This window comes from Mustela putorius, unplaced genomic scaffold (genome assembly GCF_011764305.1).
Source record: "Mustela putorius furo isolate JIRA1106 unplaced genomic scaffold, ASM1176430v1.1 tig00000831_pilon_pilon_pilon, whole genome shotgun sequence".
Taxonomy (NCBI): domain Eukaryota; kingdom Metazoa; phylum Chordata; class Mammalia; order Carnivora; family Mustelidae; genus Mustela; species Mustela putorius.
The window spans coordinates 422654-447843 of record NW_025421490.1 but is presented as its reverse complement, the minus strand read 5'-3'; the positions used below and the strand labels follow the sequence as shown (position 1 = coordinate 447843).

The following is a 25190-nucleotide window of genomic DNA, read 5'->3' as shown; positions in this document are numbered from 1 at the left end:
TAAAGTATCTAGCATATGAACATGTAAGGAAAGATTTAATAGAAATTGTTCCTTATCATTAGCAAGCTAGGCCACAGTGACATGGTTGACAAGATAGAAACATCCTATCTCTGGCAATGTCACAAGATATCCCTACCTCCCACTACCTGCTGCACCTCTAAGAGCTCTCAGCCATAGGAAAAAGTGATCTGATTACTTAAAATTTTTCAATGATTTGGGTATAGATAATATTTTGAGAGAGCTGCAACAACCGTAATGTGTTACAGAAGTATCACGGATTTCCACTGGTGACAGGTACTCCAAAAACTCCTAGGGATTGTTTCCTATACTCATAACTGACAGAAATGACAAATTTTTCCTTACAGGCTACTGAAAACAAAAATGTCATTTTTTCCTTGCCCTATTTTGTGGGCCTTCTGGAATCTCTCCATAGACTCCAAAATGAGTCTGTTGGATTCCATCTTAGGAACTCACAGAAAGAGACTGACTTAAAAATAATTTAACACCCTTGTCTCTGCATTATCTTCCATTCATTCTATATACATTTATTGAGCACCTAATATATGCTAGGCATTGTGCTTAGTGCTGGGTATACAAGCTTTGAATAAGACACTGTGCCTATCCTTATGCCCTACTAAGATAAATGTGTTAAACTGACAATACACATTACAATATGGTACCAAGATGTAAACAAATTATTGTGGATGTGCTTGTTTGTGGTTTCCAAGTATAAACTATAGTCTGTTCTTTCCCTCTGGCTAAGCAGTCTAAAATAGACCTCTATAATTATGTTACTTTTCTCTCTCATGTCTCATAAATGCCTTCACTATGCATCCATGCTAAATTGGTGATTTTCCAATTAGTTGCTCTATTAAGGTCTGATTATCTAAAAACAGAAGATATTTAATGCAGGGAATTGGTCACACAGATTATGGAAAACTTGAGAAGACAATAGAAATAGTGAGGCATCTGAGAGATTAGAGAAGGAAACCCTTAACCATAGACTGGCTGGAGGAACAGAGAAAGGAGGTCATGTTACCAGAGTCCAGAGACTGGGATAGCCCACTGGGCTATACAGATCTTGCTATATAGATAAAAGCTAGGGAAAGTAGGGGATGGTCCAAAGGCAAACATGCCCCAGATCAGCATAGTTGCATTTCTTCCTGACATGCAGTGCTACTTCCTGTCCCTTCTCCTAGATAAATGACTTCTGTTAAACTGCCTCAGATCCACATTCAGTGGCCTCCACAAACAGCAAACACCAGACTGTGGCTTTTCTTCTTTGGATCTATAAGAGGATTTCTCAAGATTGTCAGTGCTTATGAGTCTTCATTTTGCTCTAGAACCTTACATACTACTACCTTTTTTGAATATCTGAAATAACCTACTATGGGTCAGGGTTCTCTTGTGTTCTGTACCCAAAGGATGTGTTCTCAGCAGGGATAATATCATACCCAAAAGAGCAAAAATTGGTTCTTGGAATATTTCTTAAGATCCCAATATCTTATTAATTTTTAAAAATGTTCTTTTGTTAAGTCAACCAAGGTTTGATTTTTTACAACCAGAACTATATTCTAGTTGTAGAGATAGAATTTCTAACCAGTACAGAAACAATAATCCATGAAAGAAGTTTCAGAATGGAAGTGAAAAAATTCTATTGGCATAAGAGTGTGTCAAGGAGATGAAAGGTTTTTTGTTTGTTTGTTTGTTTTATTTTAGATTTATTTATCTGACACAGAGAGCAGAAGCAGGGGGAATGGCAGTAAGAGGAAGAGAGCAAAGCAGATTCCCCACCAAGCTGGGAAGGCAAAGGGATGGGTGAAAAACCTTAGATTTTACAATGCTTTGGGATCCTCCAAAGTTCAGCTGTACCTGACAACATATTATTCTTAGCATTTAAATTCTCCTATCTGGGAGAAATTTAATTTTAAACATTAAATTATTGATTTTATTTTTCTTTTCAGAGGACAGTAGTGAAAAGCAGAAAGGAATAGCAAAACATTGCCCCAAAGGATGAGAAGGGTACTTTCATCTTAAATTTCATCTCCTTAGGGCACCTGAGTGGCTCAGTTGCTTGGGTGTCTACCTTCAGCTTGAGTCATAATCCCCGAGTCCTGGGTTTGAGCCCTCTGTTGGATTCCCAGCTTGGTGGGGAATCTGCTTCGCTCTCTTCCTCTTACTGCCATTCCCCCTGCTTCTGCTCTCTGTGTCAGATAAATAAATCTAAAATAAAACAAACAAACAAACAAACAAAAAAAACCTTTCATCTCCTTGACACACTCTTATGCCAATAGAATTTTTTCACTTCCATTCTGAAACTTTTTTCATGGATTATTGTTTCTGTACTGGTTAGAAATTCTATCTCTACAACTAGAATATAGTTCTGGTTGTAAAAAATCAAACCTTGGTTGACTTAACAAAAGAACATTTTTTTAAATTAATAGGATATTGGGATCTTAAATATTCCAAGTTACAACAAAATAAGTTTAAAAAAAAAGTTGAAAGGGGGCACCTGGGTGGCTAGGTTGGTTAAGCATCTGCCTTCGGCTCAGGTCATGATCTCAGTGTCCTGGGATCCAGCCCTAGCATATGGCTCCTTGCACAGCAGGGAGTCTTCTTCTCCGTCTCCCTCTGCCCTTCCTCCCCCCAGCCCCCATGCCTTCCCTCCCTCTCTCTCTCTCTATTTCAAACAAATTTTCATTTAAAAAAAAAAAAAAAAAAAAAAAAACTAGGGGCGCCTGAGTGGCTCAGTAGGTTAAACCTCTGCCTTCAGCTCAGGTCATGATCCCAGGTCCTGGGATCGAGCCCTGCAACGGGCTTTCTGCTCTGCAGGAAACCTGCTTCTCCTTCTCTTTCTGCCTGCCTCTCTGCCTACTTGTAATCTCTATCTGTCAAATAAATAAATAAAATCTTAAAAAAAAAAAAAAGAAAGAAGTTAGACAGAATTAATGAAGGAATGAAAGGGGAAAAGAAATTTATGAAAATAGAAAACAAAAACCCAGGTAAATTCAAAAGCTAGTTCTTTGAAAGGATTGATAAACACTTCTAAAACTTATAGATAAAAGAGAAATTATAAGTGAATACTACATGCAACTCTATGGCAAACACCTTAAAATCTAGAATAAGTAAATAATTTTCTAGCTAATTTAGAAAACTTAAGAATAAACCAGTTACCATAACAGATATTGGAAAGTAATTAGAGTCTACTAATGGACAAAATACCAGAACCAGATGGCTTCACAGCTGAGCCTTATCTAACCTCTAAAGAACAAATTATTCCAATGTTATTTAAAATATTCCAGTCATTTGAAAAAGATGAAAGCCCCTCCAATTTATTTTATAAAGATAGCATAACTTTAATACCAATTCCAGAATAAAATTTCAGATCAATCTCAGACATGTATAGAAATTTATAAATTCTGAATAAACTATAACAAAATCCAGCAACATGTTAAAGGAATAATCCATTATAAAAGAGCAGAGCTAATTAAAAAATAAATGAAAGTAATAAGGCAGAACTTGCATAAAGTGCAAATGAATGTCAGGAATATTGTTAATATAATCTATTAAATGAGCAATTAAGGGGGTAAAAAAGCAAATGTTAAAGATCTGGTGAAATTTATTGCTTAACCTTTATAAAAAAAAATAAATAAAAGTGAGATATCCCTCCCTGATGGAGGATGGCTACAGGGAGCCTGGTACCTCTGCCTCCAGTATTAAAAGTATGAGACAAAAACTATTAATCTGCCAGTCTCTTTTTGAAAGGGATGGCTCTCATGAATAGCTCTGATGGTACATTGGGGCAAAAACTAATAATGCTACACTCATTCATAGGTCGTTTGCTAAAAGCTTAATATGTGCTAAATGCAGAGGTAGGTGCTAAGGAAACAAAGATAAATATGACTGTGAAAAAGTAAGATTGAAATAGAAGGAAATGACTTATATATATTAAAGACTAGTTAACAAAAAATAAAACTGTATACTATAATAAATGATAAATCACAAACAATTTCTATTAAAGTCAAACTAGACTGCTTTGTCACCATTGCCATTTTTATTTAACATTGTCTTGGAAATGTCAACAATCGAAACAAGAATAAAAAATTAAATAACTGATATCAACACTGGAAAAGAAGAGGTAGAGGTAGAAAACCCAAGGGATACTGTTACAAAAAGAAAATTGACTTACGAGCTCTAGGCAAAGTGGCTGGATAGAAGATAGGTATACTAAATAAATAAATAAATAGCTTTATCCTACAAATAAGCCTAAAAATGAATATGGAAGAGATATTCCATCCACAATAGTGATAAATACTATAAAATGCTTAAGAATAAATATAATTCAAAAAGCAGGGTATAGGAAATTATAAACGTCTCAATGAAGGATACAAAGACATAGAATGTTTGGATGGAAACACAAATCATGAGTTTGCATGGAAAAATATTTAATATCATAAAAGTCTCAATCCTCCTAAACTAATATATAAATTTAATGAAACTCTATTCCAGTGAGAGTTCTTTCATTACAAAAGGAAGGAGAAGATGAAAGGAGAATTAAATAAATGATCTTAGAGTTTATATCAGTGGATAAGTATCTAAGAATAACCAAGAAAAGTATGAAAAATAAGATTAGTGAAGAGGAGTAGAGGGACATGCTTCAGCAGTTAAAATAACACAGCATCATCTGCTTTGATAAAAATGTTATTGGCATAGGATAGACATCAAAACACAATAGCATAGATAATCCAATTACATACGAGAATTAATATAAAGATAGAATTTTCATTTAAGTGGGGAAGAGTGAGTTATTTAATAAATGGTGGTAATACAGTTATCTGACTGAAAGAAAATAAAATTAGGCCTTCATCTTACACAATATATAGAAATAAGTTCCAGATGGCTAAAAGACTTAAATGTAGAATTAAGAAAAAATTACATAGGGTGCCTGGGAATCTCGGTTAAGCAACTGCCTTTGGCTCAAGTCATGATCTTGGAGTACAGGAATCAAGTCCCGCATCAGGCTCACAGCTCCGCGGGGAGTCTGCTTCTCCCTCTGACCTTCTCCTCTCTCATGTTCTCTCTCTCAAATGAATAAATAAAATCTTAAAAAAAAGAAAAAGAAAAAATTACAAAAAATATTTGAAAGACAACATGGGGACAAGGGTGGAAAAATAGACACACAAATAAAATAGACATTTTGTCATATGTAAATTTAGAACAGTTTTATAGCTAAAAAACATAAAGTCAATAATAACAAGTTTAGAAAAATAGTTGCAATGTAGAGAACATATGGGAGTTAATTTTAATATACAGAAATCTCTTTGAAGTTGAAAGAAGAAATTTTAAAAGTTGGGCAAAGGATACAGAGAGACCATTCATAAGAAGGTAAATTCCACTGGTCACCAACATATGGAAAGATGAAACTCACCAACTACTGAGAAAATACAAATTAAAGTAATAATAAAATATCATTTTAACACCCAACAGAATGACAAATATTTTCAAGTATTATATAATACCAGTTGCTGGCAAAAATGCTGAATATGAATTGTTTCAACCTTATGAGAAAAAAATCTGACAATATTGAATTTAACTACACAGAAGCATACCCTTTTGAATATTGAGAGGGGAGAAAACAGAAAACCATATATATAAAATGGTAAAATATTGAAAGCATTCTCTTTGAGATTAAAAAAAATGAGAAGAATTTCTGATAACACTTACCTAATTTAGCATTATAATAGGTCCTAGACAGAGTAGTAAGACAAGTAAAATAAAAAAATTAGAATAGTCAGAGAAGATTGGCATTATTTGTAGATAAGAAAATTATGTCTAGAAAACTTGAAAGAATCCACATAAATTACAAGATTTAAAGAGTTTAGCAAGTTTGCTTGATATGAAGCTAATATATAATCATATTTCTAAGTACTAGCCACAAAATAGAAAATAAACAGTTTTAAAATTGTATTTATATTAGTATCAAAAATACCAGATGTCAAGGAATAGTCTATCAGAAAATATACAAGACTGTTATGGAGAAAACCATAAAAATTTTGAGAGGACTTAAAAATTACACAAATGGAGACACATACTATTATCATGGATTGGAATCCTCATGCTGCTTTTCCCCAGTTCAATAGATTTAGTGTGAAGCCATCAAAGTTCCAATAAATCTTTTTTTTTTTAAGATTTTATTTATTTATTTGACAGACAGAGATCACAAGTAGGCAGAGAGGCAGGCAGAGAGAGAGAGGAGGAAGCAGGTTCTCCACTGAGCAGAGAGCCTGATGCGGGGCTGGATCCCAGGACCCTGAGATCACAACCTGAGCCAAAGGCAGAGGCTTCAACCCACTGAGCCACCCAGGCGCCCCTCCAATAAGTCTTTTTTTCATGGAACTTGGCATATGATTCTAAGATTTATTTAAAATTACAAAAATAGTATTTTGCCAAGAGTAATTAAAAGCCTCTGAAGAACAGGGTTGGAGACTAGCTCTACCATATATCATGAATTTTTTTGAACTTTTAAAAACTGAGCGATTATAGTACTGGCATAGAGATAGACAAATAGACTAACGGAATAGAAGAGAGAGTCCCTCTTCCTTGGGAAGATGGAGAGGAGAGGGGAGTTGAGGGAAATTGGAGGGGGAGATGAACCATGAGAGACTATGGACTCTGAAAAACAATTTGAGGGTTTTGAAGGGGTGGGGGTGGGAGGTTGGGGGAGCCTGGTGGTGGGTATTATGGGAGGCATGTATTGCATGGAGCACTGGGTGTGGTGCATAAACAATGAATTCTGTTACACTGAAAAGAAATTAAATTTAAAAAAAAAGAGAGAGTCCAGAAATAGGCTTATGCACTATAATTCATTGTCAAGTTACAAGTTTTTTTCCTCAAAAAAAGAATTGTTACTTGCCTAGAGGGGTTTGGTTTTGTTTAAAACCTGAGGGTCCTCCACTGTTATTCTCCTAACAGATTTTCCAAAGAATCTGTCCAAAGAATCCATAAATATATTTTCCGCCACAGGTACCTTGAGCACCTCTGGACTTTCTGGTAATAAGGGCCAAGGGAGAAAATTGCTTGTACCAACACCTAGACAATTTGGAGAAATTTCTCTGGGCCCCAGTCAAAGCCACCTTTCCAGTCACCCAATATATGAGTCAGTACAGCACATTTGTACCAGTTAGGCATTGTATTAGGGACAAGATATCCAACCCTGATTGTTTAACCAAGTGGGGGGTTATTTTTGTCCTATGTTAGGAAGTGCAGAGGTAAATAGCCCAGGGCTTGTGCAGTGACTACCTAATATCAATAGTGTCCCAGGATCCTTCAATATTTCTGCTCCACCATCCTTCACCTGTGATTTGTGCCTTACAGTCATGGTCACAGGTCGTCTACCACAGCTCCAGGTAGGAAGAGGGAAGGAAACAAAAAGGGGTGGTACCTTTCTTAGAAGTCTTGAACTTATGTCACATTAGTCCCACTCTGATAGTTGGTGACTTCTAACTGCAAGGGTATCTGAGTATTTTTAGCTGAACACATTGCTGCTCAAACAGAGTTAGGGTTCCATTAAAAAAAAGAAATCCATATTGGTAGACAATTATTAGTGTCTGCCTCAGCATCCAAATGTGGTACACATGATTTCCAAAATTTAAAAAGATCTATAAAGCCCTGTGCCTCTTTCTTAATGGTATGAAAAGCAATGGACAGCTACTGTCTTTGATTTTGTAAAAATACATCCCAACATTCCCCAGTTCTTCCCCCGCTAACATGCACACATTCACACATACTTGTAACTTCATAAGATAACAAGCCCCCTAATTATATTTATTCTTCACCATCAGACACACATGGTTTACCAAGACACCTAGGCTGCATGCTACTTCCTGTTTCCAAGTTTATCAGTTTGATGTGAGTACTATAGTTAGCCAGTTCCATATTCTGTGGACTAAATTTGATACAAACCCAGAGAATTGGCAGGACCCTGACGCAGTATGGTGAGAGAATATTGCTGACCCTGACAAATGAAAACACCCCTTATGTCTCTTACAGGCATAGAGGAGGGGAAAGCAAAGGATACTCCGTGGGAGTTCAAGATTCAGGCGATTGTGGGTAAACTAGGTTAGACTGCAAGGGCTGGTCTTGGGTTCAAAAACTAATGAGAATGACTATTCAGATTTGGCTTAAATTATTTTAACTTGGTTTAGTTAGTAAAAGAACTAAATGTTTGCCAAGTTTGATAGCTTCAGCGCTTCTCATGGAGTAAGGATTCTTATCTACCATTTATATTGTTTTGTTCTTGAAGATGTATAGAAGAATCTGCCAGTATTCAAGGGTCCATCATGTCACTATGTAAGGAAATTCTTATAGTTAACAATTAGGTAATTGGGTCTTCTCAAGAGTTCAGTGCAGCAGGAGTGCCTGGGTGGCTTAGTTGGTTAAGTGTCTGACTCTTGATTTAGGGCTCAGGTCATGATCGAGCCCTGCATCAGGCTCTGCACTCAGCCTGGCGGCTGCTTGTCCCTCTCCCCTAACCCCTGCCCCTGGCTTGTGTGCACTCTTTCTGTCTCTCAAATGAATAAATAAAAGCTTAAAGAAAAAACGTTCAATGCAGCATGCCTTGGTCATGTCTTCCATGAATCATCTAAATATTCTCATTGAAATTCTCTAGGCCCACTCTCCCCCAACCAAGCTTTCTCTTAAGAAAACAGGCTTAAGATGTAAATTCAACTCTTTTCTTCCTTTTTTTTACCTTCATTTCTCCCCCTCATATTTTTATTTAAATTCTAGCTGGTTAACATGCAGCGCAGTATTAGTTTCAGATGTCGAATTTAGTGATTCATCACTTCATACAACACCCGGCGCTCATCACAAGTGCCTTCCTATTTAACCCAACCCCTGCCCCGCCCCAAGTAACCCTCAGTTTGTTCTCTTTAGTGAATTCAGATCTTTTTAGTTCAGTAATTTTCAGGGTCAAACTGTACATTTGATATTTGACTTCCTGCATATTTAAGCAGTGAGTGATAAATTATTTTAACAAAGGCACAGAAGCCTCTGGTTTTCAGCATGTGCTTTGAACTGAGAATTTGGGAACTTGAGCATGACTTTCTTTTTACTTAAGCTATCAATTATTATTAGAAGAAGTCTTCTCATCCTGTAGTCCTTGAATTCCCGTAACCTTCATATTATTCAATAGTATTGATCTCTTAGTTCCCTGAAGCTTTGCCTTTGATGGCAGTTCAGTCTAGATACACACAGATGATGATCTGATTAACTGCTTCGCCAGATCATGACAAGAACCCTTAACGCCAGCTGGATTTTCATCACCTTCAGTCTCAACCAAGCCAGATGACATGTCCATGTTTCCACATGCATCCCATATTTCTATAGGGCTGTATGACTTGCAACCTCTTCCTTCCAATTTCTGGACCATTCACAGTTCTTAGTTGCAAAGACTAGAAACCAACTCTGTCAGATTGAAGGAGAATTTATTAAAGAGTATTGTGTGGCTCACAGAACCTCTGGGAAGGCTGCCAAGTTAAGTATGTAGTGAGACATTAGGAAGAGTACTCCAGCACTCCTGAGAAGGGACATAGTGACTTGCATAGGCTTATGGGACCCTGGGCTCCACCAGCCCTTCTACACTCTTGCGCCAGAAGCTTGATCATTCTGCCACTCTGACCCTGAGACACACTAGAGAGTTTGTTATGACTTCATTTCCTGCTATTACTCATGCTGACTCTAGAAGTAGAGACCGCGAAAGCAAATATCTGGCACTTCAGTTTCTCTTGTAGAAGGTGTGCTGTTTCTTTTCTTTTTTTTTTTTTTTAAGATTTTTTAAATTTCTTTTTCAGAGAGAGAGAGCGAGCACAGGCAGACGGAATGGCAGACAGAGGCAGAGGGAGAAGCAGGCTCCCCGCCGAGCAAGGAGCCTGATGCGGGACTCGATCCCAGGACGCTGGGATCATGACCTGAGCCGAAGGCAGCTGCTTAACCAACTGAGCCACCCAGGCGTCCCAAGGTGTGCTGTTTCATAGACACAAGATGGGCAAATCCAAACATGGGAAAGGGTTTTAGATACTGAACAGCCAAAAAGAAGGATGAATGTTCACTTTACTTTCTAATCAACCAAAAGCAGGCAGACTTCAAGCCTCTTGCCCTTCTTCATTAGGGAGACAAGACCACATCCAGCAAGAAAACAAATCATGGCACCCATCCTGGAGGTCACTGAACCACTTTTGTAACTGTGCCTATTTCCTGGGCCTTACACTGAATTACATGTTCAAGTTTCATGCCCCCTTAGTGTCAGTAGCCAGTTCACCACCTCTCTGCACTCGAGGTTTGTCGTAACACAAGAGCTTGTTTGGCTGCTTTCCTCCCTTTGGGTTCCGTCCATACGGACCAACTATTGGGTTTCACATTGATTTTTACCATAGTCTTGTCTTTCTTTATTTCACAAGGACATAAAAGTTCACATTCTTCAAGGAAGGAACCTAACAAGGAAGGGTGATTGATGATTAGAAAAATGTAAACACTCAGATTTTTCATAAAAATATCCAACATTTAAAGTATCTGAAAACAAACAAAACAAAACCCCCCAGAACTCCAGGGGTCTCCCCCTTGTACTTGGAATAAGCCTAGACTCATACTGAGCCTATGGGGCCCTCCAAGATTGGGGGTCCCACCTTTCATACTGACCTCCTCTTCTACTTCATGTCTATATGCTCACTATGATCCAGCCCCCTCAGCCATCTTTCTGTTCCTTGAACAGGCCAAGTTCAGTCCCACTTAAGTGTTTGCACTTGATGTTCCCTCTCTGTCATAGTCTTCTCCATGACTGGCTTCTCAGGGCATCTCTGAGCAGTCTGTGTAAAATAGCACTCTTTTTCCAGTTACTCCATCTGATCAGTCGTATTTCCATTATGTTGTGTATTTACACACCTCTCCCCACCAAGAACATAATCTCTCAGAACAAGAACGTTGCTGATCATGTTTATCGCTTTATCCCCAGCAGACTGCATAGTGCCTGCACATAGTAAGGTGTCAGGAATGGTTTAATGTATGAACTAGAGCATACATGAAGGGATGGTGAAGTCCAAAGTGATCACAAGGGCTACTGTGGGCAAGTCAGGGCGTCAGGACACTTAATGATGCAGATCTCCAAGCTGTGCTAGCACATCCTAGATTTTCATATTTTCTGCAGATCTTTCTCGCCCTTTATAATGGAAGTATCTTTGGTCCAGAGAATGGAAGTATCTTTGGTCCAGTCCAGAAGAATCACATGGATGTTATGGCATTAAAAGCTGGGAGACCTTGATTTGGTCATCATTTAGAGTCTTTTCCAATAGGAGGAAAGCACTTGCTTGCTGTAATCTCATTGCAAAGGCAGGTAACTTGGAAAGGCATCATTCTGGCCTTTTCCACGTAGTGAGAGATGGCAGAATCTGCCCTCTTATCTGGTTGTGTGAAAACAACAATGTGCTCGGTCTCATTACATTTCAGGACTAGCAGCAAATAGCAGGACAAGCTCCAAATCAGCTGCTTCTCTTGTCAATGTAGCAATAGCATTGGCAACTTTCACTTTATCTCCGTACTCTGAAGCTATTTATACACTGGCATAGGAAAACATATTATTTGCAGAAATGCCTCCGGATCCTATGTCATTTGTACAGAGACAGAAGATGTTTGCAAAGAACCATATTTCTGTAGTATTTTTGCGACAAAGACTGTACAGCTTGCTGATCTGCCAGGTTGTGTGGGTGTGAAAACAGCCCCCATTAACTAATCTTCAGTTCTACTTTGGCTGTTTAAATATCTATTCAAGTTTTCAGTCTGCCCATATTTAGATTTTGGGTTTGACTCATGATCAATTAGCAGCTTTCAGAGTACAAGAGAGTGCTTAAGAGTTCCTTTCTCTGTCCTCTCCTTCTCTCTATTGGGTTTTATTGGAATCGTGCCAATATCAGTGCCCTTTGGAAGTCCTTACTTTAGATAATCTGGAAACGTGCAACTGGTTTCATTGCCATAGGCTCCTCTGTTAGTTCGGGTCCTTCTAGAAGCAGATAACAAGACCGGATTAGACATGCAAGATATTCGTAAGGGAAATGCTGATGGGGGGGGGGGGGGGGAAAGAGCTGGAGGCAGTGAAGAGAACTAGGATGATGAGAGGGAGGTCGTCTCAGCAGTCTCCACTTGGTCAGCAGTGTCAGACTGCAGCCCAGTTCTACAAATTTCTTAGCCAGGTTGACAGAAAGACAGGCTTGGCGCCAGAGTCGCCCATCAGAGGAGTCCTCCGTCTTGAAGGAAGAGGCCTGCATAAGCAGCCCTGTCATACCAGTCACTGGCCAGTCACTCCCCTGGGGAGCTTGGAGTCCTACAAGAGCCATAGGAAATCACCATCTATCCCTACACTCCCTGCAGCAGGAGATCTGAGTGGTGTGTTTTCATGGCCACTACAGCTCCCACTCAGTTTCTTTTAAAAAGTAAAAGGCAATGGCTTTTAAATTATTTGCCTTAAAGCTCTGGGGACCTAAAGTGGGCCATCGGTACTCACTGGGAGGGAGAACAAGAGGTCAAGGACCACTGTAGAGACCCCTCCATCTTCTTCACCCAGAGAAGCTTTTTTTTTTTCTAAGATTTCTCTTTTTATTTTTTTTAATTTTATTTATTTTTTTTTTCAATTAAGATTTCTCTTTTTATAAGACAGAGAGAGCATGAGCAAAAGGGGAAGAGGGAAAGAAAATCCCAAGCAGACTCCACACTGAACACAGCCCAGCACGGGGCTCTATCCCACAACCCGGAGATTACGACCTGAGCTGAAAACAAGAGTTGGAAGTTCAACAGACTGAGCCACACCCAGGCACCCCCTGAGCTTTTTTTTTTTACTGTTGTGGATTCATTTGAGGGTTCTACATCTACCTTATGGGGGAAATGATTCACCTGTCTTCTGAATAGTTTTAAGAGTAGTTCAAGGAAGACCACTGGTTGGAGTGGGTCATCTGTGGGTCACTAGAGGGGGAAAAGATATTTTCTGCATGGTGCTTATTTTCCCCTACACAGCTGTGGCTCTCTGAATGGTGTTCCATGGATCTGCAATGCCTCTCTCCCTCCTTTATACCTAGAAAATTCCTTATACTCCAGGACCTGTCTCCACTGTCGTCACTGCTCTGAGGCTTTCCCTCCCTGACTTTCATGGGCATGGAAAGCAGTTCCTGCTGCTGCGTTCCCATGGTGCTTTGTGTCTTGATTACAGCATTTGTCATATTTTTATAATAAATTATTTATACATGTGTGTCCTCCAAATTGTAAGATCTTTTATTTTTTCCCTCTTTCTCTAAAGAAAAAACATTGGCATTATTCCATAAATGTACATGCTCGTAAAATTTTATTGTTTTACAACCGTGACTAATACCTCTAGCTGGTTAAGAAAAACCCATGTACTTCCTACATAATTTTGAAGTTCCCCTCTACGCTTTAAGAAGGAATAAAACTCAGACCAAGGCAAAGCAACAAAACAAAAGTTGACGTTCAAAAGTTGGCTCTGAACTAACTACCAACATGGGATCATTCGCATGACAACTTTGTGAGAACCATGAAAAGCAAATACGGCAAGAAAATTGTACCTGTAATTCATTTATCCATTCATTCCACAAATACTGACTGAGAACCTCTGGTGTGCCAGGCAGTGTTCCTGGGGCTACCATGATGCAAATAAAACAGTGAAGTGATAGGGAGTGATGGAGAGGCTACTCCCGGTTGAGTGATGAAGAAAGAAGCTTTCCATAAGGTGTTAGGACCAGAAGCCTGTGTGAGGCTCTAGGGCTGGAGCAGTCCTGACAGAGAACAGCGTGGGAAGGCCCTTAGACGGAAATGCACCAAAGCCAAGGCGATACGCCTGGTGAGCAAGGCAAGGAGGGCTAGACATCATTAGAGACGCAGTCAGGAGTCAGTTATGCAGGGCTTTGCAGAACAGCGGAAGGGTTAGGATTTTTTTCATATGGGGGAACAGGATGTTACTGGAGGATTATGAGTAGGCAAATGATATGATGGGATTTATATTTGTAAAGGATTACTGTAGATACCATGTATAAAATGGATTGCAGTGGGTTAAGAGTAGAAATAAGACTAGCAGGGAGTCACTGAAGTCCAGACAAGAGCTAATAGGGGTTTGGGTTGGAGTATGGTAGTATAATGCAATGTTAAAGTGTGCAAATAAATACTGTATATGGACACAAGTGCACACACAGAGAAGCATACACATTATAGTGAAAGCAAAAAAAAAAATTCTGTGACCTCAGACCTCTTTAATGTCATCCCAATTATGCTCTTGCAAGAAATAATTAAACATAGCTTGTAAACCCACTTCTACCCTTGTTCTCTGCTCTCTGTTCCCTAATTATTAAGGGAAATGATTAAATTGAGCAGAGAGGATAGGAATTTCTGTTTGAGGGTTTGGAAGAACACAGCTTATAGAAACGCAGAGTTTGATCTGTGTGGCTACTTTTTTATTGTCCAGGTCTGCATTCATGAATTCAAGGTGATATTTGATTTGCTCCCCTGAGCAAATCACTAGTTATAATAGTCTGAATGAATTTAAAAAGGGGAGGGAGACTTGGTGTTTAATTAGTTGACCGTCTGTTCTTTTAAATCATCTCTTACCTTGACGAGGCACAGGTTCTTAACTGAGCTCCCTCTGTCCAGTGTAAACCTCCCAAATCCATTCACCATATTGTTGCCAGAGTGCTAGTGCTAACACACGACTCTCACCATGTCGCTGCTCCCCTGCTCTGTAAAACCTTCCAGAGCTCTGGCCGCCTGTAGAATGAAGTTTCAGCTCCTTTGGTGCATCCAAGGCCATCTGTATCTCATGCTGTCGCAGCTCTGGGGTCTGTCCTCACTGCACCTTTTGCTTGACTGGCACTGAGGAAGGGAGACCTGCTCTTCACACCTGGTGCCTTTGCTGGTGGTGTTCCTTATGTCTGGACAGTCAGCCCTTCCTTACATATGTCTCCATTGAGCCTCAGCTCAGGCTTCACCCTCTTAACAAAGCTTCCTGGCATCCTCTCAGGCTGTATTAAATGCCTTTTGTGTCTTTAAAACAGTGGTTCTCACAGTGTGGCCTTTGGAACCCTAGGGGATAGGAAGTTCCCTAAATTACTGTGGGGTTCTACAAGGTCAAAACGAATTTAATAATAATACTATGGTGTTATTTGCCTTTTCTGCTATGTTGACATTGCCAATTCTAGTGTGAAAGCAAGGGCGAGTAAAATGCCAGCATCCTAGCACAAATCAGAGCAATGGCGCCAAAGGACACCAGTCGTCACTCTTCCAGTGTAGTGTCATTCTTCACAGACTACAAGCTCTCCACCACATCCTCACAAAAAGAAAGGAAGAAAGAAAGGAAAAAAAAAAAACCCAATTGCCCTTAACAATATCCTTGATGAAGCAATAAAAATTAACTAATTTTATTAAATCTCAATCCTTGAATACACAACTTTTTAATATTCTACATGATGACATGAGAAATACAAGTAAAGCACTTCAGCTGCATCCCAAACCACAGTGGTTGTTACAAAAAGCACCTGTGTTTGAGTTGCAAGCTGAGCTAGCCGGCTTTGTTTTTGTCTTTTTCATAGAACACCATTTTTTATCTGAGAGGACGACCGACAGACAAACTAGGATGATTCAGGCTTGGGCATTTGGCAGACATTTTTTGAAAAAGGAACCAAGTGAGCCTGTCACTTCAAGGAAAACAACTGAAAGTATTTGTTGCCAGTGATAAAATTTGAGCTTTCCCGCAAAAATGAGAATTTTTGGAAAGCATGTATCTGCCACTGGGAACGTGACAGCTTCCCAGTACTTGGAGGCATTGCTGAGATTGGTGGTGATATTAATGAATATGTTTTTAAAATACATTGTATAATAAAGTGTGTAAACATTTGGAAGATCTGCATGACTCAGTGACCCAATATTTTACAAATGACCAACCCATGATATTACAAAGTCATGTTTGGGTTAAATCCATTCACACTGTGAAATAATCAATGTATTTTAATGTGACAAAGTATAAAATGTTTATTTCTATCACCCTGAATGGATTTATAGAATCAGTGCAATCCCAAAATGCCAACAGGCTTTATTTTTTTTAAAACTTGGCAGGCTAATTCTAAAATATATATATAGAGACGCAAAGAAACTAGAGTAGCCAAAGCAATTTGGAAAAGAAGTTGAAAATTTTCTACCTGACTTCAAGACTTACTGCTAATCTACAGTAATCAAGATACTGTGATATTGGTATAGAGATAGACATATAAGTTAATACAGTAGGTACCCTAGAAATAATTCTGCATATATATGGCCAATATATTTTTAATAAAAAATGCCAAGACAGTTCAATGGGGGCAAAGATAGTCTTTTTAGCAAATAATTCTAGAACAACTGGATATCCATTAAAAAAAGAGGGGGAGCCTCAATCTTTATCTCATCTTATATACAAAAATTAATTAAATAAATCAAACTGCATCCCTGTCTTAAATGTAGGAGTCAAAACTATAAAACTTCTTAAGGAATACTTAGAATTTAGTGACCCTGGGTTTGGCAAAGATTTCTTTGAAAAAGCACAAACCACGAGGATCCTGGGTGGCTCATTTGTTAAGCAGCTGCCTTCAACTCAGGTCATGATTCCAGGGTCCTGGCATCAAGCTGCGCATCAGTCTCCCTGCTCAGTGGGAAACCTGCTTCTCCTTCTCCCACTCCCCCTGCTTGTGTTCCCTTTCTTGCTGTGTCTCTCTTTATCAAATAAATAAATAAAATCCTTTTTTTAAAAAAGGCACAAATCATATATACGATGGAATATTACTCAGCCATCAAAAGAATGAAATCTTGCCATTTGCAACAACATGGATGGAACTAGAGGGCATTACGCCAAGTGAAATAAGAAATAAATACCATATGATTTCACTATATGTGGAATTTAAGAAACAGAACAGATGATCATAGGAGAAGGGTAGGAAAAATAAAATAAGATGAAAACAGAGATGGAGACAAACCATAAGAGACTCTTAACTCTAGGAAACAAACTGAGGGTTGCTGGAGGGGAGGGGGCGGGAGAATGGGGTGACTGGGGGATGGGCATAAAGAAGGGCACGTGATGGAACGAGCACTGGGTGTCATATGCAACTGATGAATTCTGCCTCTGAAACAATAATACTCTGTATAATTAAATTGAATTTAAATTAAAAAAAATAAAGTATTCTCATTATCCATGAAAAAAGCACAAACTATAAAAAGAAAAAATCATTAAATTAATGAAAGTTTAAAACTTTGGCTCTCAAAATGCCAAGAATATAGAAAGCAAGCCATAGCTTGTGAGAAAATATTTGCAAAACATACTTGATAAGACTGATATCTAAAATTGATAAATAGCTCTTAAAACAGTAAGAAGACAAGTTACCTAATAAAAGGGGGGCAAATAATTTGCACAGACACATCAAAAAAGACACACCAAAAAAGATCTATGAAAGAGAAATAATATGTGAAAAGTATTGGTCATTATGGAAATGAAAATTCCATAGAATTACCAAAATTAAAAAGGTCAATAATAACACTCATTGGAACTCTTCATAAATGCTGATGGGAATGTTAAGTGGTACAGCCACTGTGGAAAACAATTTGACAATTTTATAAAAAGCTTAACATATACTGTATGACCCAGGCATCTCACTTCTAGGTATTTTCCCAAGAGAAATTAAAATATATGTCCACACACAAAGACTTGAATTTAAATATTAATAGCAGACTTATTTATAATAGCCAAAACGTTGATGATGGGAGAGCACAAATGTCCATCAGGAGGAGAAAGGATAAACAAATTGTCATATCCAAATAATGGACTACTATTCAGAAATAAAAAGAACTCCTGATACATTATAAAACATGGGTACATTTCAGCTTAATTACGTGAGTGAAAGAAGCAAGTCAAAAAAGAATATATACTTTATAATTCCATTTAGATCCAATTTTAGACCTGCACTGTCAACTCTCTAGCCACTAACCATATATGACTATAGGGCACTTAAAATGTAATTAGTTCAAATTGAGTGATGCTGTTAAGTGTAAAATACGTACCAGATTTTGAAGACTTAGTATGAAAAAAGAGAATGGAAAATATCTGTCTTAGCCCATTTGGGCTGCTGACCATTGACTGGGTGGCTTCTAAATGATAGGAATTTATTTTTCACAGTCCTGAAGACCAGTAAGTCCAGGATCAAGGTGCTGGCAGATTTGGTGTCTAGCAAAGACCTGTGTCCTGGCTTATCTTCTCATATGTGAATGTATCCATACGTCAAACTCATTAAATTGTACATTTCAAATGTGTGAATTATTATTGTATGTCAGTAGTATCTCAACTAACTTGTAAAAAATTAAGTTTATTGATATGTTTTCAAATTTAACATTAGAAACAACTTCTAAGAAGCTGTCACTTTAAAAAAAAATCTTTTCCCAAGTTTTTGTGTAATAGTAAAGAAGAAGATCCACAATTATTTGAAAAATTGCTAAAATACTATACCCATTTCAAACTATAGATCTGTACATAAATAGGGGGAGTAAAAATTGGGTGCCTTTAAGATAGGTTCAAACATAAGCCACTATCAAATGAATATAGACTGCTATACACATAAAATAGTGTGTATGAAACTAATGGTAACCAGAAATCAAATAAACAACCTAAACTTCTACCTAAAGAAGCTAGGACAAGAAAAACAAAGCCCAAAGGCATAGGCAGAAAGAAATAATAAAGATGGGATTAGAGCAGAAATAAATGAAATAGAGCCTAAAACAATAGAAAAGATCAATGAAACCAGGAGGTTGTTCTTTGAAAAGATCAAAATAATGAACAAACCTTTAGCCCAATTCATCAAAGAAGAAAGAGATGACTCAACTAAACAAAATCAGAAATAAAGGAGGAAAAATAACAACTGACACGAAAGAAATATAAAGGATTATAAGAGAATTTATGAAAATTATATGCCAATAAATTGGGCAACCTAGAAGGAATGGATATAATGATAGAAACATATAAACCTCTAAAACTGAATCAGGAAGAAATAGAAAATTTGAACAGACTGATTACTAGCAGTGAAATTGAATCAGTAATCAAAAAAACTCCCAACAAACAAACAAAAGGTCTGGATCAGATAGCTTTGCAGGTGAATTCTATCAAATATTTTTAAAAGGGTTAAAACCTATTCTCGGGGTGCCTGGGTGGCTCAGTGGGTTAAAGCCTCTGTCTTCGGCTCAGGTTATGATCCCAGGGTCCTGGGATCAAGCCCCACATTGGGCTCTCTGCTTGGCTTGGATCCTGCTTCCCCCACCTCTCTCTCTGCCTGCCTCTCTGCCTAGTTGTGATCTCTGCCAAATAAATAAATAAATAAAATCTTTTAAAAAAAAAAAAAAAACCTATTCGTCTGAAACTATTCCAAAAAATAGAAGAGAAAGGATAGCTTCCCAATTCATTCTATGAGGCTGGCACCAAAACCAGACAAAGACGCTACAAAAAATGAAAGCTTCAGGGCAGTATCTCTGATGAAAAGAAGTGAAATCATCAACAAAATATTAGCAAACAGCGTACAACAATACATCAGAAAATCATTCACCATGATCAAATGGAATTTATTCTAGAGATGCAAGGGTGGTTCAATATTCACAAATCAGTGGATGTGATACATCATGTTAACAAGAGAAAGGAAAAAAAAACTGTATGATCATTGCAATAGATGTAGAAAAAGCATTTGACAAAGTACAACATCCATTCATGATAAAAAAAAAAATCAACCTCAACAATGTAGGTTTAGAGGGAATATACTTCAACATAATAAAGACCACAAAAAACCCACAGGTAATACCATCTTCAGTGGGGAAAAACTGACAGCTTCTCCTCTAAGATCAGGAACAAGACAAAGATCTCCAGTCTCACCACTTTTATTCAATATACAACTGGATGTCCCAGACATAGCAATCAGACAAGAGAAAGAAATAGAGGATGTCCAAATTGGTAAGGAAAAAATAAAACTTTCACTATTTGAAGGTGACATGACTTGAGACATAGGAGACCCTAAAGACTCCACCAAAAAATTACTAGAATTGATAAATGAATTCCATAAAGTCTCAAGATGCAAAATTAATATATAGAAATCTGTTGTATTTCTGCACATTAATAATAAAGTAACAGAAAGAGAAATTAATGAAACAGTCCCATTTACAGTTTCAGCAAAAAGAATAAATATCACGGAATAAACTTAACCAAGGAGGTAAAAGATCTATACTCTGGAAACTATGAAACACTGAAGAAAGAAATTGAACATAATATAATCAAATGGAAAGATACCCCATGCTTACAGATTAGAAGAACGAATATTGTTAAAATGTCCATACTACCAAAAGCAGTCTACAGATTTAATGTAATCCCTATCAAAATACCAACAACATTTTTCACAGAACTAAAACAAATAGTCCTAAAATTTGTATGGAACCACAAGGAACCCCAAATAGCCAAAGCAATCTTGGGAAAGAACAGATCTGGAAGTATCACAATCGCAAACTTCAAGATACACCAAAAAGCTGTAGTAATCAAAAATCAGAATTTTTTGATTACTACACGTACCAGCACAAAACCGATATAGAGATCATTAGAACAGAATAGAGAGCTTAGAAATAAACCCACCCTTACATGGTCAATTAACTTACGACAAAGGAGGCAAGATACACAATGAGGAAAAGACAGTCTCTTCAACAAATGGTGCTGGGAAAACTGGACAGCTACAAACAAAGGAATGAAACTGGACCACTTTCTCTCACCATACACAAAAGTAAACTCAAAATGAATTAAAGACCTAAATGTGAGACCTGAAACCATAAAACTTTAAGAAGAAAACATAACGATAGTTTCTTTGATATAACCATGGAAACATTTTTCTAGATATGTCTCCATTGGAAAGAGAAACAGAAGCAAAAACAAAATAGTAGACTACACCAAAATAAAAAGCCTCTGCACACCAAAGGAAACCATCAAGAAAAGGACAAGGCAACCTACTGAGTGGGAGAAGATATTTACAAATTTTATATCTGATAAGGAAGGGGTTAATATCCCAAATATATAAAGACCTTTGCAGCTCACACAAAAACCCGCAAATAATCTGATTAAAACCTGAATAGACATTTTTTCCAAAGAAGACATATAAATGGCCCACAGACACATGAAAAGATGCTTCACATCACTAATCATCAGGGAAATGCAAATTAAAACCACCATGAGATAGCACCGTACTCCTGTCAGAATGTCTAGAATCAAAAAGATAAGAGGGGTGCCTGGGTGACTCAGTCGTTCAGCGTCTGCCTTCGGCTCAGGTTTGGTCCCAGGGTCCTGGGATTAAGCCCTACATTGGGCTCCCTGCTCAGTTGGAAGCCTACTTCTTCCTCTTCCACTCCCCCTGCTTATGTTCCCTCTCTCGCTGTTTCTCTCTCTGTCAAATAAATGAATAAAATCTTAAAAAAAAAAAAGATAAGAAATAACAGGTGTTGAGAAGGATGTGGAGAAAAAGAAACCTTTGTGCACTGTTGGTGAGAATGCAAATTGGTGCAGCCACTGTGGAAAACAGTATGGAGGTTCCTCAGAAATTTAAAAATAGGAGAAAAAAAAAAAGAAAGGAAGAAAATTAAAAATAGGATTACCAATGATCCCATAATACCACTGTTGGGTATTTATCCAAAGAAAACAAAAACACGAATTTAAAAAGATAGAAGCCCCCTTATGTTTATTGCAGTATTATTTGTAGTATCCAAGATACAAAAGCAACCCAAGTGTCCATCGATAAATGAATGAATAATGATGTGGTAAACACACACACAATGGAATATTACTCAGCCATAAAAAAGAATGGGCATTGCCATTTACAGCAACATGGATGGAGCTAGAAGGTATAATGGCTAAGTGAAATAAGTTAGTCAGAGAAAGACAAATACCATGTGACTTCACTCATACGTGGAGTTTAAAAAACAAAACAAACTAGGAAAAAAAGATACAAATAAAACCAAACTTAAATACAGGAAACAAGTTGAGGGTTCCCGGAGGAGCGGGGGGGGGGGTGAGATAAGTAAAAGGGATTAAGAATGTACTCACATGATGAGCAGTGAGTAATATATAGATAGCATTGCTGAATTATTATACACCTGAAACTAATATGACACTATGTTAATTTGCTTCCGCTTATATATATTAGAAAAATGCCATTCACATTTTAAACTATATATCTGTCGAGGTTATTTTTTTTCACATCGTTCACAAAAACAGCATATCTCAACAGATTGAATGTGAGCATATAAGAGAACCCATCTGTCTTCTATTAAGCCAGGTATTGAAAAGATCTGCACAATTTTAGTATCTTGCCATTCTTCTGACTAAATGTTTTATGTTCTGGAAAATATAGTTATTTTTTAAATACCTTATTTACATTAACACATAAGAGATTTATTATTAGTTACTTTGTATTGACTTAATATTCAAAATGTTTTCTGTTTAATTGTCTTAAAGATGGAGTCAATGAGACACATAGTTTTTTTTTAACACGTCCTTGGAATCTTACAAAATGTTTGGTGCATTACATGTTTTATAGGAATGGGAATTTCTAAAAGAAGTTCTTATGAAAGCAAGGAGAAAAAATATGCATGTGTATTTTAAAAATCATTCCTATATAGCTGATTAAATGTGTGTATCTGTAAATTCATTTCTCTTTATAACCCAGTCAAGTAGACTTTAGGAGAAGGCTTCTGAGCTACAAAAGAAGTAATTTTTTCTTCTCTTATCCACAGGAAGTACTTAGCAACCAGTCCTGTGCATTCCATTAGGATTAACACTGACCTCGATCTTACTGTTTTAGGAAAGAAGCCAGAAATCACACCAGTTACTTTAACAGAGAAAATGTAACAGAAAGGATTACTGACCAGGTACTAGAACACCAAAAAAGCAAGAAAAGGAGACTGGTATCATGGAAGGGCATCCCAGTGTGCAGCTCCTACCTGTAAGACTGAGGAACTAAAGAAAAAGGTCAGGGGCGCCTGGGTGGCTCAGTGGGTTAAAACCTCTGCCTTCAGCTCAGGTCATGATCTCAGGGTCCCAGGACCAAGCCCTGCATTGGGCTCTCTGCTCGGCAGGGAGCCTGCTTCCCTCTCTCTCTCTCTCTTACTGCATCTCTGCCTACTTGTGATCTCTGTCAAATAAATAAATAAAATCTTGGAAAAGAAAGAAAGAAAGAAAGAAAGAAAGAAAGAAAGAAAGAAAGAAAGAAAGAAAGAAAGAAGGAAGGAAGGAAGGAAGGAAGGAAGGGAGAAAGGGAGAAAGGGAGAAAGGGAGAAAGGGAGAAAGGGAGAAAGGAAGAAAGGAAGAAAGGAAGAAAGAAAGAAAGAAAGAGGTCAGAATTACTGGAACTCGGAAGCCTGGAGAATGGGTCTCACAGTGGGAATTCAGCCCTCAGAGGAGGGCCAGTGATACAGATGATGCACGTACCTCAGAGACCGAGGGAGAGGAGCAGGGAAGCAGACCTGTGAGGAAGGGGCTGGGGATCCCTGCTCACTGAGGCCATGTCCCTGCAAGTGTATGACAAGGCTGGTTCTCCAAGGTGTAGAAAATTGGTAAACTGAAATCAACTGGAGCTTCTAGAAGGGGCTGCTGCTGCTGGCGTGAAGTAGCTGGCTAAGGTGAGTTGACAAAAACCAGGAAGCAAACAGGAAAGCAGGCCTTGCTTCCTTCTCCACCGTTGAGCTCTCCCTCTGGTGCCTGAGGGGCAGAACCTAAAGGAGCTGGCTGGGAAAGCAGAAAGTGGTTTGCTGCCACGGCATCGTCAAGCAGAATAGATTTCTTCTTTTTCTGAAAATACTTCCCTTGATGAACAGAAATCCACATATATGCATATATATATAGGTTATAGTAACATAGACCTATTTCATGGCTAGGTCCCAACCTCCCCCTTATGCTTATCTCCACAAACATGACCCTTGCTTTATGTCTGTCCCCCAAATCCTATGCTATGCTTCCTGGGGAGCATATTTGTCCAATAAACTATTAAGTAAATAAAAACAGCAGAGAATTCCATGCTGTTAGATTCAAACTTTAAAGCTTAGCAAGGCAAAATTTTGTTTGAAGAATTGACAGAAGAACAAGTTATCTTTTCTGAAGGAATTTTTAAAAATTAACATATAATGTATTATTTGCCCCAGGGATACAGACCTGTGAAACATCTGTCTTACACATTTCACAGTGCTCACCGTAGCACAGGCCCTCCCCAGTGTCCTTCACGCAGCCGCCCAGCAACCCTCAGTTTGTTTTGTGAGCTTACGAGTCTCTTATGATTTGTCTCCCTCCCGATCCCATCTTGTTTCATTTTTTCCTTTCCTATCCACCTCAACCCCTGCCCTGCCTCTCAAATTCCAGAAGGAATTTTAAGATGTTCACTCGTGGGGTCCCAATTTAATGGTAGCTTTAAATGATGATTATTATGGGGCACGGTGTAAGGTTTAAGTATTTGATTCTGAAATGATCTTTTACCAATACTTGGGAAGAGAGCCCATGAAGCCCATTATTCCATATGAGTTTTATGTAAAGGAATAAGAAACTCCTAGAGTCTGCACATAGTTGATTTGATTAATCTCAAAATGAAAAGCCCCAAGGGATTAAGAATACAAGATAGAGCATTTCCCCTCTTTATACTCAATAAGAATGTTAGACTACACTACAAATATGAATGCATCAATACCAAAACTTAATAAGTCATCATTTACTTAATGTAAGGGAGCCCTACCCAGAAAAAAAAAAAAAAAAAAAAAAAAAAAAAAGGAAAGAAAAAAGGCACAGAGCATCCTGAAAGCCAAACTGGACCCTGCCTGTGAAGAGTTTTCCTAGGTAGAGGCGCGGTGGAAGGGTTTCCAGACCTCAGCCTTTAAGTCCGACCTCACACCTTTATTTTAGGCCATGGACTTCCTGCTTTACCGTATTTCCACCAAGAAATTCTTCACAGAGAGAGAGAACTCGCTCAATGCCCAAATTCAGAAATTGAGGGCTCTTAAGCAATATAAATTCATCAATTAATGTTCTGTAAACATATTCCTTTCTCAGTAAAATTATTTCAAAATAACAGTGGCTA

The 25190-nt window shown here is 38.0% G+C and overlaps 1 long non-coding RNA gene across 1 annotated transcript in view; it reads left to right on the top strand.

Moving 5' to 3' along the window:
* Positions 1 to 9899, top strand: part of LOC101676341 — a 29041-nt gene extending 19142 nt beyond the window's left edge. The window contains exon 4 of the long non-coding RNA XR_200095.3: positions 9852 to 9899. This is a non-coding gene — a long non-coding RNA (uncharacterized LOC101676341). The remainder of the gene's footprint in view (positions 1 to 9851) is intronic.
* The last annotated feature ends 15291 nt before the right edge of the window (positions 9900 to 25190 follow it).